Source organism: Natator depressus, chromosome 12 (assembly GCF_965152275.1).
Source record: "Natator depressus isolate rNatDep1 chromosome 12, rNatDep2.hap1, whole genome shotgun sequence".
Taxonomy (NCBI): domain Eukaryota; kingdom Metazoa; phylum Chordata; order Testudines; family Cheloniidae; genus Natator; species Natator depressus.
The window spans coordinates 31,458,855-31,475,672 of record NC_134245.1 but is presented as its reverse complement, the minus strand read 5'-3'; the positions used below and the strand labels follow the sequence as shown (position 1 = coordinate 31,475,672).

Sequence of the window (16,818 nt, the reverse complement as noted above, 5' to 3'; positions counted from 1 at the left end):
TCCATTCAGACTGATGTCCACTTTTCAGCTCATATTTCTGGGCTTGAGTTCTGCTGGTTGATGGATTTTAACTACTACACTGGTATCTTTTTTTAAACACGTGCAAGGTTTTAGTGAGTGGAAATACCCATCTTATGAGGCCAAATATGTGAAGATAGTTTTTAACTTGATTCTGTGGACAGATGCTATTTCCATTTTGTTCCTCTTGAAAAGAAGGCAGATACTTAGTTATATCATTGTCAGCAACAAACAATAGTAAAATGTCTCAAAATTTTTGGCTTTACAGCATTTTTTGTAGTGCCATATAGTTTTTTTTTTAAGTATGACACTTTCTAATCCATTATACTCAAGATTCTATTTTAAAGAGTTATGTTAACAAGGGCTCTGCCTTGTATACTGAACACTCTGGCTGCAATGTCAAAAAAGCATTTATGAACATGCTTAACTTTAAGCATATGAATAGTCCCATTGAAATAAGTGACTCAAGCATGTGCTTAATTGTAAGCATGTGAGTAAAGTGCTTTACTGGACTGAGCTGTAACACCATAGAGTCTCATTTTGAGTTTTTCAGATTTTTTTTTTTTCCCCAGACAAAACAATTCAGCAAAAACAACATGAATTTGCAAAAATGTTTTAGTGTCTGCATTTTTCACGCCAAAAAGCTTTGGTCAAAAAATTTCACCCACCTCTATTCACTCCTCACTTTAGTCTGAACTACCCATGTTTGATGATCTTCCAGGTAGTCTGCAAAACACATCTGTTCCACAGGGTTTTTGGAAGAGGCCAAGGCTAGGCTTCTCAGAATGATAAAGGGGCAGAAAAGAATTTTTGTAGGTGGTTGAGTTCCTGTTGAAAGATGTTGCTTAATTATCATATTATTAATGGTGTGTTTGGATGACTAGACACTTGGATAGGAGCCTTTTTAGTTATTTAAATCTAAATAAATAAATAATAGAGTTTCATTTTCATATAGCTTACGTGATGGGCACTATAGAAAAGCCTAAGAAGGATGGATAGATAGCTTGTGTGATAGATAGATAGTCTGCTAATTGATTTTGTCCCATGTTATATTTACATAATTTATTGTTTAGCTGCATCTGTATTGAAATATTAAATGTATTTTTAAATCAACAATCAAACCTGAATTCCATTATTATTCAGAGCATACAAATGCATGAAACAGCTGCATTCTACACATTACAAATATTGCACTGTATGTAATTACACTCATACTAATTGCACATTCTGGTACATTATGTGGTAATGATGCTTGAAGTTATGAAATAGTTCAAAGATCAAAGGTCATATGGTCAGAGATCTTCCAATAAAGTTCCTGGTTTATGAATTTATGATCATGCTCTAAGTTTAACCTCTCCCTGATATAGAAATAACTACATAATAATTACCCTATAATCCCATGGCAATTACAGAGTTATTGCATAGTTATATGAGCCCTGAAAAATAAAACAATGCCTTGAATCTTTTGTTTACCAGAAGCTGTCACTGAATATTCACATGTGAACGAGGAATGGGGTGAAATTCTGGTCCCAATGAAGTCATTGGGGGTTTTGCTATTGACTTCAGTAAAGCCAGAATTTTTACCCCCTGGTTCTCTGTCCTGCTTAATTAATGAGTTTTGCAGGTGATGGAAACTCAAAAGAATATTTTTCATACCTATCTTCAAAGGATCAGAATCCAAGAGAGACTGATTATTTGGCTATCCAGAAAGCTTAGCAAGAGAATGAAGCGGAAGGCAGCTTTCTTGCCATTCCCCCATTCAGAAGAGAGAGCAAGTAACTCTGATGAGGAGCCAGGAGGAGACAATGATGTGGTTATCCAGAGGGATTCTTTCTATTACTTGAAAAGTCAGATAGCAGATTCAGAGGTACAGGTAGATGTGCTCAAGAAGATCAATGAATATGAGTGGTTCATTGATGTCATATGATAGGTTTTGGACTTCGAGTCAGATGCATAAGTAGTGACAGCAGAGGAGGATGATAAAGAGCAGCTGTGCATGTTGTAGGATGAGTGCATTGGAGGCATAGTGCTGGAAAAACAGGATTTCATGAAGTGCAGTAACTGTGAAAAGGAGGGAGGAGATATGGTAAAGCAGTGAATGAAATAATGATGGCCAGTGAGGTTTTTGACTGCAGATGTCAGTGTGGGTGGGTCTGAGAACAGAACACAGAGCTATAATGATGGAGGAAGCTGTGGAGCCACATATGGTATGAATATAGAAGGTACTAATGTCAGAATACTACTAGCAGTAAAAGACTCAATGGGCACCTGGGCAGCCATTTCTGTAAAAGAACCAAGCTCACTGGATCACAAGCAGTATTCCATATACTTGCACGTACTTTTGATAAATCCCACTCCTGATACTATAAATACCCATCATGCACAATTACAAAAGGTTGATCTCATTTCTCTAACACCAGTCTGTTACCCTTCTTCAGGAACAGCTTTAACATTTCCACCTGGAACATCACTGATGGGTTTAGAGAACTAGGCCTTTTTTTTTTTTTAAATAGAAATGGCTTTCCATAATGTACCTACTGATAATGTATGGTATTGAAGCTGCGGATAAAAGTAACAGAAATATTCTAATTGGCAGAGTAGAGCTAGTTTGGAGAGAAGATAAGTTAGGGACAATAAAAGTATCCAGAGATTCCTAAACACTGGCCTCCAGACACATCTAGAAAGATATAGACAGTATATCAGATATGTTTCACAGATATCATAGAATCATAGGACTGGATGGGACCTCGAGAGGTCTTCTAGTACCGTCCCCTGCACTCAGTGCAGGCCTAAGTATTATCTAGACCATCCATTCCAACCAGTTATGCACTTACCTTATAGTAGCTCTATCTAGGTTGCATTTCCCTGGTTTGTTTATGAGAGGGTCATGTGAAACAGTATCAAAAGCCTTACTAAAGTCAAGCTATACCACAGCTACTGCTTCTCCCTAGCCACAAGGCTTTTTAACCTGTCAAAGAAAGCTATTAGGTTGGTTTGACATGATCTGTTTTTGACAAATCCATGCTGACTGTAACTTATCACCTTATTATCTTCTAGGTGTCTGAAAATTGATTGCTTAATTATTTACTCCATTACCTTTGCAGGTACTGAAGTTAAGCCGACTGGTCTGTAATTCCCTATGTTGTCCTTATTCCCTTTTGCATAGATTGGCACTATATTTGCCCTTTTCCAGTCCTCTGGAATCTCACCCATCTTCTATGACTTTTTGAAGCTAATGGCTCAGATATCTGCTCAGTCAACTCTTGACGCTAGGTGCCGAGGACTGATGTTAAGGAGAAGTGATGTCTTCATCAATTGAGATAAACACCATAAAGAAACTAAAGTGCTAATACATTTCTAGAAGTAGGCAACTTGTTTTTTCCACACATGGCCTGTTTTGTAGATCTCACTGAGACTATAAAATCAAGCCAAGTCTGAAATCTCTAAGGATTCTACTGTAACTTACTGCTAATTAAGGTTGCATTAGAAAGTTCAATTTGTATTATATATTATATTAATTGACACATAATGTATAATACTATAAGGAAAGACCGTATTTTAAGACATAAGAATAAGAGAGCAGATATAATGTTGAGCTTTAAACCTGAACTCTGACTTCTGAGTTCATGCTTTCTTAGTGTTAATGTTGCATTGACCCTAGGTTTCTTTACATTAAATAGGGTGGATGGTTTAGAAATCTGTAACAGGAACTTATTCAAATGCTAGTTAGGCAAGAAAATTATATGTGGGGTATCAAATATAAGTGAATAATGTTAGTTGAATTTGGAGACAGATTATAAAGAAGTGACATTGTTCATAAGTCCTTTGGCTTCTGTCTTCAACAAAGGAAAACAGGATAGAGATTTGCTTAAGATAGGGGTCATATTTCTGGTACAGTAGAGAAGAAAGCAGTGTAACTATGAAAATATCTGTGAAAGGCTACGCTAATTGTACGGGAATGAACAACTCAAGTCCAGAAAATGAGTATAGGAATTATGTCCCAAATGCTATTAGCAGTTCTTAGATTCCCAGTGATTCAAAATTTAGTCATTAGTAAGAAACAAAAAAATACAATAAAAACAGACTGTTCAAGAGAAGAGTCACAAAATATGTTTTGTATTATGTATGTTTTCAGCTATAATTGTATTTGTGTGAACAGTTGTCCTGAAATTATGAAAGGATTTGAACATTGTAAACTGTACAAATTGCTAAAGGGTTCAAAAGCCAGGGGACTAATGTAAAAATTAGGAAATTAAGACTAATCAGGGTATTCAGGCAGAACTATTGTATTTCATTCAAAGTGCAGTAAACATATGGATTAAACCGCCAATAAGACCACTGGGGCAAAGAGTGTGGTTTGTGTTCTGGAAAAAGGGCTGTTGGTTTTTCTCTCCTATTCAAAGGACTGACTGATTTGCCAGGGAGAGTTGTTTTGATGTGTCGTTCGATTGGTCATACCTTAATGGATGTACTGTCAAGCCATTTGATTTATTTTAAAGAAAAATCAAGGCAGTTATTTTCTGTATTTACTAAAGCCTGTAAAATTCAAGTGGGAGCTGTAAGGTTTATATACTCTAAGTGGAAACGCTTTAAAAGAAATGTTTAACTTCAAAGTAATAAGAACAGGCTAGATTCTCCGCTACTGCCAAGGAGCATTCAGGCTCTGATTCAGTAAAGCATATGCTTACCTTTAAGCAAGTGCATAGTTCCATTGATTTCAATGGCCTACTCACCTTGTTAATGTTAAGTGTTATGTTTGTGCAATTTACTGAATCAGGGGTTTAGCCCAGTTTCAGGGGTGGTGATTTTAAGATACCTTGGCATTCCCCTCAAATCTGGGACCGTCTTCATCGCAGTCTTATCCCCAATATAAATTATAACCAGATGGATGCACTGCTCTATTTCACGTAAGCTGCCAACCGCCCGCAGGAGCAACTGGAGATTTGAGAGGGGATATGGCAAATCTGGTCACACCTCCTTTTCCCCATCTATGCCTGTTCTGCTAGTGACTAGGTCGAGCTACTCCCTGGGGATTCTCCTGTGCTGCGGGGTATCTTCCACTGACTGGATAAACTGGCTTTAGCACATCTTTGTTCAGATGGAGCAGTACAAAACTACCGTAGTGTAATGGAGATATGGGCCCAATAGCATCACACAGAATATGAAAAAGAACTTAACAAAGAAGAGGAGATTCTTAGTTGACTGTCAAACAGCTGTAATTTGTGTACATGCAGTTTTGCACCCATAATAATTGACGGTGCGGCTATTAGGCCTACATCTAATTGAGATTTGTGGGCACAGACAGGCAGTCACCTAACTACTGGTATTTCACTCCTGCAATTAATTGTGGGTGCAAAATGTGGCTGTAGTTATTTGCGGGCACAAATTGACCCCCCACAAAGACAGGCCAAGTGCCGAAAAAGCTGGCCATTTATCTTCAATGATGTGTTTTGAAAGAATTTTCACTTCTTCTTTTGCTTCCCTGGTAATATTTGTATTTTCCTCTGCTGAAGATGCTGTCTCAGCCTTTCATCAAAACCTGTACAATTACTCACATTGTTCATTAATAGCTTGAGAGTTTGTGTACTTGCATCCCTCACTAACTCTAATTGCTAGGGTGTTGACTCTTATGCCATCAGATTCTCTGCTCTGTTGCCCCATTAAACAAAGTATTACTGTCTTTGACTTAGACTATAGCAGATTTCATCCCATTTAGTAAAGAGGCTATCTAGGACTGACCTAGCTAGGATAGATTTCCTTTCAAAAAGTCCTCCTGAATATGAGATATTAATTGTGCCAGGAATTAAGGATTAAACAGCCATGGCTTCAAGTTACTAATGGGAACTGAAATCAGGATTAGGAAGGAAGCGGGGCCATGCCCTTGCAATGCTATTACCCCAGTTCCTGAATCTAAAAGCCTTAGAAACTCATCCTTGGTGACCAATAAAAACTAGTCTAGAGTAGGTTTAGTGAGGACTGGGGAAAAGGAGTCATAATTGTGCTACCACGCTTCAGACATCTTTCACACTAAAATTTCACTTTACACTAAGGGGTCAAATGCTGCCCTGATTTATACCCTTTGCAATTTTTATCACAGGGTGTAAGTCATGGTGTTTGCACTGGGCATATTTCACGCCAGAACCAGGTCCCTTGTTTGTGAGGAGAACATAATTCAACACGGGAATTTAATTCCCCCTGGGCAGAGGGCCAGCAAAGGGGCCACCCATGACTTCAGTCTCACGCAAGACCTCAAAATAAGGCGTTTGTTGGACTCAAAGGCTGCATAGCCCTTGTGCTTGCCCATGGTATTTTACTCTTATGTGGGGAGGAAGCCAGGTGTGTCTGCCTCAGTCAGAGCTCTCCTGTAGCAATCCTACCAAGTGGGATGGGTATCAGCTTCAGGATGATATCCAGTACGCCAGCTCTTGGAGGGAGGCTTGATCAATCATGTCAGTTTCGGTATTTGTAATATGTCTATTGCCATTGACTTGCCCCTGTGCATGAGTCCGGAAGGACAAAGAAGAGAACAGGAGGAAAAAATTCTATAGCTCAAAGTTATTACATGGTAGCAGATACTTGCTAACCAATTATACCCAAGATTTACTGGTAGCTAAATTACATTTGTTTTATAAATAGAACCAGAATCAAATATTATAGACCAAGAGCAAAACATCCTAGCATTTAATATAGCAAGAGACAAAGTAAGGTAATAGACCCTAAATGTTAATGGGTGTAAAGATTTAGACTTTAATTGTATTTTTAAGTCATCTTATTTTATGGAGCTTTTTGTACATGGAAATCAACAATGTGTGACAACACTATACTTAGTAGTAGAAGGGCTGGCTTGTAGGAAACCTGTAATTATAGGCAAGATCAGTTTACTACTTATAAATCCTCGAAGACATTTTAATTGAAATGAGCAGTGGACTTTACCTGACCTTCTCTGTATGTGAGACCTTCATACCAAATTAAGTTAGAGAGTTGCATTAACAGGAAGATTTCTGTCTGTAAAACCAGTTAACAAACATTATTAGTTTTGTTTTGTTTTTTTTAAGTTTTATGCAGGTAAAAACATCAAATTCTGAAACATGAAATGGTGTCTGATAAAATCATCAGATAACTTAATATGAGACTTACTGAAATGGTCTCAGATATAATCCTACTATAGGGTGGCATCTCAGTTTGGCTTTTTAGGATACTTTCCCATAGTATACATAGAAATATTGCAATACTTCCTAGAAACTGATTACTGTGATCACAAGATGTCTCTTACCGTTTGTAATACTGCTTCAAGATATATAAGCTAGGTTATAGTTATAGATGAATCTAGCTCATATTACATTCGGAAAAATAAATGTGCACTAAAAGTAATTAAAGCATGTTGCTTCATGAATAATACACCATTTTACTTCTATTTGCTGAGTATAATGAGACAAGCTACTAAATTGACAATGAATGCTCTATTATGTGATTGCCAACTGTTTTATAAGATATTGAACATATTCATTTATTCTATCATCATGTGCATTATCAAGCTATTGCTTTTTAATAAATTAATTTCCCGTTATGTCTCTAGAGTCTTTGTTTGAAATCTGGCTGAAGGCATAATTGAAATTAATTTTGTGGTACAAGCTTAACTACTAGTGCTTGGTGGCTTACAAATAACATGCCACATTTGGCAGCCCTTGCAGGACAAAATTTGGCTCAGTGGCATGAGTATGAAAATCGTCTCGCCCAGAGGGCAGATGTGACACTAGAGCAGTGTGAACAATGTCAGCCCGTTCTGCACTGGAAACAGAGCAAGTGCATCTTGAGATGGCGGGGGGGGGGGGGGTTGCTCTCCTAACAAATTCATTTGGCTGTAAATAAAAAGGATGCCCTTTAATAGCTTTCTGCCAGAAATATTTGCCCCTGAATATATGGAACTCTGGCAGCTCTTGTTTATCACAACCTATCATTGTTTGTCATGCCTTCCCCCACTAACACGCTGTAAATTGACCCTTTAATTGTTTAGCAGCCTAAACATGGTGACACCATTCATTGACTGTAAAGCAGCACTTAATCCCTGGTTGGGTGATCGTGTCATTAGGAAAGTAATGTGATTGTGGTGGGAATCTCGGAGTTTGGCTGTGAGCTGTATTAGAACAGAGGATTATCTCTGAGCCTTCAGTTAAGACTGAAACAACACACAATGTCCATATAACATTGATGCCGCAGAGCTATTTTGCTAGATAGTAAACAACTTCTAATTGCAGGTGTTGACAGGGCTCACTGTGTTATAACTAACCTTGCTGCAATGTTATTATTTCTGAAAGGAGACTTTCTCTGTATTTTTAACAATAAGTCTGACAGGTGTCATATTAAAAACAGTACTTAATTCTAATGCAACTATTCCCCCCCCCCCCCGCCCTTTTCATTTTTGTGCCTCTGTAATGCATGAATTTCTACTGCTCAGAAAGCTTAAAGGAGCATCTTTGCTGAAAGGAAAATACCTCTAGTTTGTCTGCAGGCTAGGTGCACCAGGAATGGTCATAGTATCATTTTCTTTTCTCTTCTCTGCCCAAGGCAAGCTGGCTTCAACCCTAGGTGGAAGAGAAAGATAAAGTCTTCTCTAAGATGAGAGGTAATGCCATGCCATTGAAGGCAAACTTCAGGCTTCTTTTGAGCGTTCGCCATCGTGCTGACCGTTGTCCACGAGAGACTGAGCTCAGCCGGGTCACTTAGAAGTTTATACTGGATTTAAGTCAAAATGCTAAAATACCTGGTGTTAAATCACTGCTAACTCTGCACTCTGCAGGCAATTCCTGGCAGAGTCTGCATTGTAAAATCCAATATTCACAAGATGTGGAGCTTTTATTGGGGGTGCCTAAAGGGCTTCGGGAGGCCATTTCTCCCCCAGTCGGTTGCACATGGTGCTTGTTTTCAGTCCTTCAGCTGTGTTCCATGGTATATTGGATGGAAGCCATTTAGACTTCGGCTTTCCAGAGGTAAAATGGAATGGACACACAGAGGAAGATGCACTACCCTTGTCTACAAAGACACCGTCCAGGCAGCTCTGAGAAACTGCCATACATTTTAGGCAGGCGATACTTTTAGCTCCTGAGCTGAGTTAAACCAGTCAATGAAACATACATGTCAGGGTCCGGAATGGCCTTAATTATGAAGGACACTGCCTCGCTGGCCATTTCTCCTCAATTCTTTGTGGCAAGCTGCTGCTCTGATATCTTACCAACCCCATTCATGAGAAAAGCAAACAGGGTTCTCCACAACTGGTGACTCAAAATAGTAGCCCATGTCACAGCAATGTGCTGGCTTTGTACACTGCAATATGGAGGGGAAGGGTGGCTTTGTGCCTGGACTGGATCTCACGAGCTGCAATATGGAGGGGAAAGGTGGCTTTGTGGTTGGACTGGATCTCACGAGCAAAATTCCTGCATCTGCCACCACCTTCTGATGTGACTTGGCTAAGTCACTTAGCATCTGTGCCGCCTAGATAAAATAGGGATGATAATACTTCTTAACTACCACTTTTTGTCTGTCTTGTCTATAGATTGAAAGTTTCAGGAAAGGGATTCAAGAAGTCACCTAGTCCATCCCCCTGCACTGAAGTAGGTATATAGCTGGCCTAAGCAAGCCAGATTCTGTAAAGGGGGATTAAGCTAGAGAAGGGCATAGGAATGGTGGGGAGGGTTGGGGATAAGGGCTGGGTGTGAGAATTGGATGTACTGAACAAAGCACCTAATTCAGGCCATGTTCACAGCCTCCTAAGCATAAGGTAACTGCTTATAAGATGCATAAGACTTCGAACCTAACACCAACAGCACAAAAGCAATCAAAAAGTGCTAACTTTATCTCCAAGGCAATTGCAGATGTGTATAATTTCTATAGCTCTTTTATAAGATTACCAACTCATATTGTCAGACTTTTGTGTTTACTCCTTTCGAGTGGCTGATTTTCAGAGATTTTTAAAATTATTATTTTAATAAGCAATTGTCCAGCAAATTGATGAGCCCTTTTTAATTAGGTAGTGAAGTTGTATGGGCAGTGTTCCATATAAAAGGTCTATAAAACACAGCAGAATTAATAAAATGACTGCCTCCCATTTCACTCAGAGTCGCCAAAGGGATCTGTACATCTTGTTTTAACTAGATTTAGCCTGATCTTTGTTCTTTTAAGAGCGTACCAAAGCCACCCAACCACGCATTGATTAAAATCACATTCCCCACTTAAAAATGGAGACCAGTTGGTAAGAGGATACCGTGTTTTAATCAAGTTCTTTGCACAGAACAGAAAAAAAACTTGCGAGGTGCCTTGTATTATATGTAAACACTGCTCATGTTGACAGCTACCTCTGGATGACTCCATCAGTACACACTTTATCTCCAGCTGTCCAAGTAATTTTCCCAGGATTTCTCCCCTCTTTTTCACTCCCCTCCCCACAGATGGATTAGAGCAACAAACGGTTTACATGCTGCACATCATTAGCTATCCTCCCTCACTACCCAGCAGATAACAACTGGGCTCTGTCATCAGGACATTCATAACACCTTGACACTTTTACAACTATTCTGCTCTCTCTGCCAGAGCAATCTTCTCTTTTAAAGCATGGGGCTAATTCATGAAACACCAGTTGGAAAGTACTCCGTAAAAGCAGCAAACCTTATTTTTGATGCTACAACCTGGAAAAAAGAGAAACCCAAGAAAAGTCATCCACTAAATCATGTGGTTAGCATTGTTAAAAACAGGGAGGTGCTGTACCTGGGAATACACACTCTCTCTCCCAAAAAGATGCCTATATTTTCCTATTGATGCAACAATCTGTAGTGAAGGATTTCAGCAGGCATCTATGGATCTGTCTGTTGTATTTTGAATATACCCATCACCATATAATCCAGGCATCCCAAGTCCTTGCCTTAAACGCTGCCCTATATGAGGCTATCTGAAGTAATGCATGTGCACCCCAGCTGTGACTGAGTCAGCATATTCTAATGCTCTTAGCACTTCCATTCAGGCTCAGTGCTGTTCAACATGGTATTCCTTTGCCCACAGGGACAGGCCTAGGTTTTGTTGGGCCTTATGCAAAGAAATACATTGAGGGGGCTCATCCAGCTTTGTTCACGCTGGACACCAACCTCCCCTGCCTGTGACTTTGCCCTCCCATAGTCTGTTAGCAAAGGTCTGCAGGCCAGGAGGCAAAAGGATGGAGACAATTCATTTTTTAGCTGATAAAGTCGGAAGAGAGGTGGTGAGTACGTGTGTGTGTGCGCGCATGGAGTGGATGGGACAAGGATTAAAGTCCAGTTAGGACAGCTGTTTGAACAGTTATTTGGCAATGAGGCCAGGGCAATGCAATAGAAATATTTGAGAATTTAAAATTGTATATCAAGATTCTCACAACAGTGAGTGGACAGTGCCAAAGGCAGGCAGTGAGATGATGGTGCAGTGGGTCCCAAGCTTAGATGAAAAGCTCACTAACCGATAAGTCATAGGATGCCCACTGCCACTGGGATTCAACTCTGCAATATGCTGCATACTTCAGCTGTCTCCCTCCATTTTTACTGGGTAACATACTGGCTTTTGGTACCTTGGGACTTGATCTGGCTTTGTAGTCAAGCCAATGAGACACATAAAATGTGCAAAGGCTATTGAGGTGGCCAAGCCAAGTAAAGAGGAAGAGCCATAAACCATTTGTCAAGTGAACCATAGATAGAGACACCAGAACCAGGTAGAGAATTTAATTCTGCTGCAATTCTAATTCTAGACTTGGATAGGACTATAGGTGTAGGGATGATGTTCTGCTCACAACGATGGGTAGCTACATGCAGTGTGAGGCCCATTTGAATGTTCATTTGGCATAGATCTAAAGACCACTACTTTTCATTTCTCCTCCTAGCCTGTTGTGTAGTGCTGTCAAACAGCTGCCACATCCCATCCCAAAGGTGGCTGAACTTCAGAAGCGGATGAAGTCAATCCTATTCATAAAACACTTTGGGATGGAAACCACTACAAAAATGTAGCTACTGGTATTTATTATTAACAAGTACTACTGTAGCATTCCTAATCTGTTTTACAATCTCAGAACTCCATTACTCCAAAAGAGGTGTTCTAATAAGGCATCATGTCCTCAGCTTTCACTGTAGCTTGGGAACCCTGACTAAAAAAAATACATACCAAGCCAGAAACATACTTAAATTGAAATAAATTACATACAACAGACCTGGAATGAAAAAGGTCAGGTTTTTTAACAGTGCTTGATTAGAAACTGCAGAGAGTTGTGCCATGAATCCTGGCAAAGATTATTATTTATGGTCCATTTTTTGGTTTAAAAAACATACATATGGAGAAATAATGATTGTAGTGTAAATTCAAGATGGTGTGGAAGATCTGTGCACACTGTGAAATGCTGATAGGCTGCCGTTGAAATTATGACAATGTAATCCTATAGACTGTTGACAAGACAAATACAGAGGATGAAATGTACAAGCAATTTTTTCCCAGCCAGATATAATTATCAGTGCTAAAGCCACAAGTGATACCAAAGGACAAAAGAAGATCAGTCTAGACTTTCTCACTTACAGGATATTGATCATTCCGATGGTAAACTAGTTAGTATAAGTGTGCTTGGCTTGAAAGGTCATGAGCTTAACCCCCTGACAAAGAGTTATTCAACCTTGACTTGTCAAATTATTGTAGTGTTGCTGGAAGGATATTCTCTAATACAATCGCTTACCTGGCCTCAGGAGAGATTAAATGTGTCTTCTGTCCCATAAAAAAAAAAAGCTAAGCAAACTAAGACATTGTTGACACTGGAGAACCACTTATATGTTGGTTCCTGGTACTTACACGCTTTGAGTTGCAGGTAGGTTTCAGGTGTACCACAGTAGTAATTCTTTCATCCCACTGGACATGGATGAAATCCTGGCTCCATTGATGGCAATGAGTGTGGTGATTAACTTCAATGTGGCCAAGATTTTGCCTGATCTCCGATGCACGCTTCCAGCCAGTCAGTTCTCTGGTGTCAGAGGATGTTGCTTACTCACCTGCCTGAAGATGATCACAGCAACTGCAATCATCTATCGGCGGGTGAGTTATGTTCACATAAGAACATATTTTGCATTCTTAGCCATTTTGCCAATCACTTTTATCAGGGATGGGTAAGAACCTAAGAACTGCCATACTGAGTCAGACCAATGGTCCATCTAGCCCAGTATCCTGCTTCCAATAGTGGCTTGTGCCAAATGTTTCATGGGGCATGAACAAAACAGGGCAAGCATCAAGTGGGACATCCTGTCATCCAGTCCCCACTTCTGGCATTCAGAGGGTTAGGGACACGCAGAGCATGGGGTTGCATCCCTGACCACCCTGGCTAATAGCCATTGGTAGACATATCCTTCATGAACTTATCTAATTCTTTTATGAATCCAGTTATAGTCTTGGCCTCATGATGTCCCCTGACAATGAGTTCCACTAGTTGACTGTGCATTGTGGGAAGAAGTACTTCCTCTTTTTTTGTCTTACACCTGCTGCCTATTAATTTCATAGGGTGACCCCCCCCAACTCATGTGTTATATATAAAGGGCTAATTAACACTTCCTTATTCACTTTCTCCACACCAGTCATTATTTTATAGACTTCTATCATATCACCACATAGTCATCTCTTTTCTAAGATGAACAGTCACAATCTTTTTAATCTCTCCTCATAAAGAAGCTGTTCCATACCCCTAATCATTTTTGTTGCCCTTCTCTATAACTTTTTCGAGATCTAAAATATTTTTGAGATGGGGTGACCAAAACTGCACACAGTATACCAGATGTGGACACACCATGGATTTATATAGTGGCATTTTGATATTTATTGTCTTCTTATCAATCCATTTCCTAATGGTTCCTAGTAGTCTCTTTGAAAACATCTCCTCGGTGTGTAGCGGCAGGCAAAAAATGCAGAGAACTATCCAAGATGACATGAAGATCTGTTTCTTGAATGGCAGCAGCTAACTTAGTCCCCACCATTTTGTTTGTATAGTTGGGATTATGTTTTCCAATGCGCATTACTTTGCACTTATCAGCATTGACTTTGGGCAACAAAACTCCAGATTAGAGACTCAGTTTTGTGAGATCATCACAGTCAGTTTTGGATTTAACTATCTTGAGTAATTTTATATTGTCTGCACCTTTACCACCTTTTCCAGATCATTTCTGAATATGCAGAATAGCAGTGGTCCCAGTACAGATCCTTGGGAGAACTCTGCTATTTACCTCTCTCCACTGTGAAAACTGATTATTTATTTCTACCCTTTGTTTCCTATCCTTTAATCAGCCATGAGAAGATCTTCAGGGGGAGGGATAGCTCAGTGGTTTGAGCATTGGCCTGCTAAACCCAAGGTTGTGAGTTCAATCCTTGACGGGACCATTTCGGGACCTGGGGCAAAAATTGGGGTTGGATTAGATGACCTCCTGAGGTCCCTTCTAATCCTGATATTCTATGATCCCAGAACTGCTTAAAGAGCCTTTGATATAGCACCTTGGCAAAGGCTTTCTGAAAGTCCAAGCACACTATATCCACTGGATCACCCTTGTCCACATACTTGTTGAACCCCTAATAGAGTGGTGAGGCCTGATTTCCTACAAACGCTATATTGATTCTTCCCCAACATGTCATGTGATTGAAAAGGGAAACGTTGACCTCAGAATGAAAGAATAGGAAAAAGATAGAACCGCATGTGAACAGTTCTTCACCATGGCGGTAGAAAGTGTTCCGGTTTATAGCCTCTTGGTTGCCCGCACATCAGAAAATAATAGCAAATTAATTGGTACATATTTATGAATACATCTCAGAAACATTCTTTATCCCCTTTTATATGTGTTTTTATGGAGGTAAATGGAAAGTGACTATTAACACTACCAGGTATTTACAAAAAGCATGCTGGCTGTTTTCCAAAAGTATAAGTAACACCATCTATTTTTCTTTATTCAGTCCTTTTTTGTTTTGCTGGCATAATACGAGTTAAGGTCTATAGAGTTTGCTTTTGTATTCGACCTAAGAGCACTTGTCTGCAAATATTACTCCCTAACAGATTGATTCCAGTGTTCATTACAATTAGTTAAGTATACATCAATTTCAGTAAATCATCTGGAAAAAAATATAACCTGGTCAATAAATAAAGCTGACTGCAACTGCACCAAAATTTATACCAGAATACAGTACAATTTTCAAAGTCAATGGCTTAGAATTATCTATGCCATGAATCATTCATCAACATGCAGATCATGTTTTTAAAATGTTTGCTCCTTTTGAATCCCCCTTGCATCATCTTTATGTGGTGCTAGCCAGCCTGTTTCTAAGTGTGCAGGGTTGGAAGGGACCTTGAGAGGTCATCAAGTCCAGTGCCCTGTGCTGATGCTCTGCCACTTGGGGCCAACAGAATGCCCTTTGCTTGAGGAAAAACAAAAAGGAAGTTTATTTTTACACAGGCTTGCTTTGCTCAGAAAACAGAGAGGAAAAAACTTCAATCTTTGACTAGGAAAAAATGTTGACATCCAAATTCTGGATACAGTAACATATTAGTGTCACTAAGCATTTGTTAACCATAGGCATAGGTGTCAGATGAACCTGTTCAGCAGAGTAAATGCATGGCAGTGCCTTCATACTGATGACGGATATAGCTATCTGTGAGATTAAAACAGGCTTTTCTCTCCAATGTGGACCACTACCTAGAGGTAAAACAGATATCCTTTGAAGGAAGGCAATCTTTCTGAGTACCAAATTCTCATAAAAGCATACAATATTTCAGCAGTGAAGAACGACAAGGTGTGCATTATTAGTTATTAATGTCTGCCTAAGTGGGAGTGTAAGGCCCAAGGCCTCAGGAAGAATATCAATAATGTTTAATTACACCTCATAACTTACCCAAAAATGTCATCCTATGACACAGTGTTTCTCTGTTGTCTTAGATCTGTTAGTATTCTATTGGATTGCTCCTTTTTGCCAAGAACTAGAAAGCCAATGCAATTGTTAGGATAGCATGTGGTGGAAGCTACTTACTTTCTCTTCCCCTGATAAGTAGCTGTCCATTTTAATAATGGTTTTGACCCACCCCCGAACTCAATTTTTCCCAATCTAAACCCAGCTCCCTGAAAATTTTCAGGCATGATTTAATGTCAGGGTTTAATTTATGTGGAAAATTTGATACAAACTGGACAAGGCATTTGGGAAATATGAAGCATAAAAAAAATGAGGTGATCTCATGTCTAGACTATTTTGTTCACGTTTGTTCTGGCCCACATAACTCCAGAATGACTTGCCCTAGAAACACCAAACTTACGGGCCTTGATGAGGACTGATACCTTCAAATAGTTTGTGGGGAAGGGGCAGAATTATTTACTTACTGAAAGCCGTTTCCATGTACTTTGTGGATTATGCAGGGTTTATAAATACTGCATGAGCTCAATATGGAGTTCCTATACTCTGCATGGCCCCTTTGGAATGGTCATGACATAGGTAGAGAAACAACCAAGTGTCAGGCAAGAGAACCATCAGTTCTTCTGGGACCAGTCTAGGAAATGAAGGAAGGGAATGATATGGGGGCTGGAGAACTGGTCTGGGGATGAACCTGAGCTGGGCAAAATACCACTGGGAGAGTGTGGTTGCTGCCACACCCTTTGAAAAGGTGTACCATCTGGTTCCCCCATATAGGGCCTGCTCTTCTAGTTGGTGTAGAAGGCGGGCAATACCCCCATCTTCAGTTCCCCATGTCTACAGCTGGTGCTAGGCTTGTTCTCAGGGAATGTAATCAGTGCC

The 16,818-nt window shown here is 39.7% G+C and overlaps 1 protein-coding gene across 1 annotated transcript in view; it reads left to right on the top strand.

The window, feature by feature from the left end:
* MAF (MAF bZIP transcription factor) overlaps window positions 1-16,818 on the top strand; it is a 237,248-nt gene that overhangs the window by 210,345 nt on the left and 10,085 nt on the right. The window lies entirely within an intron of this gene.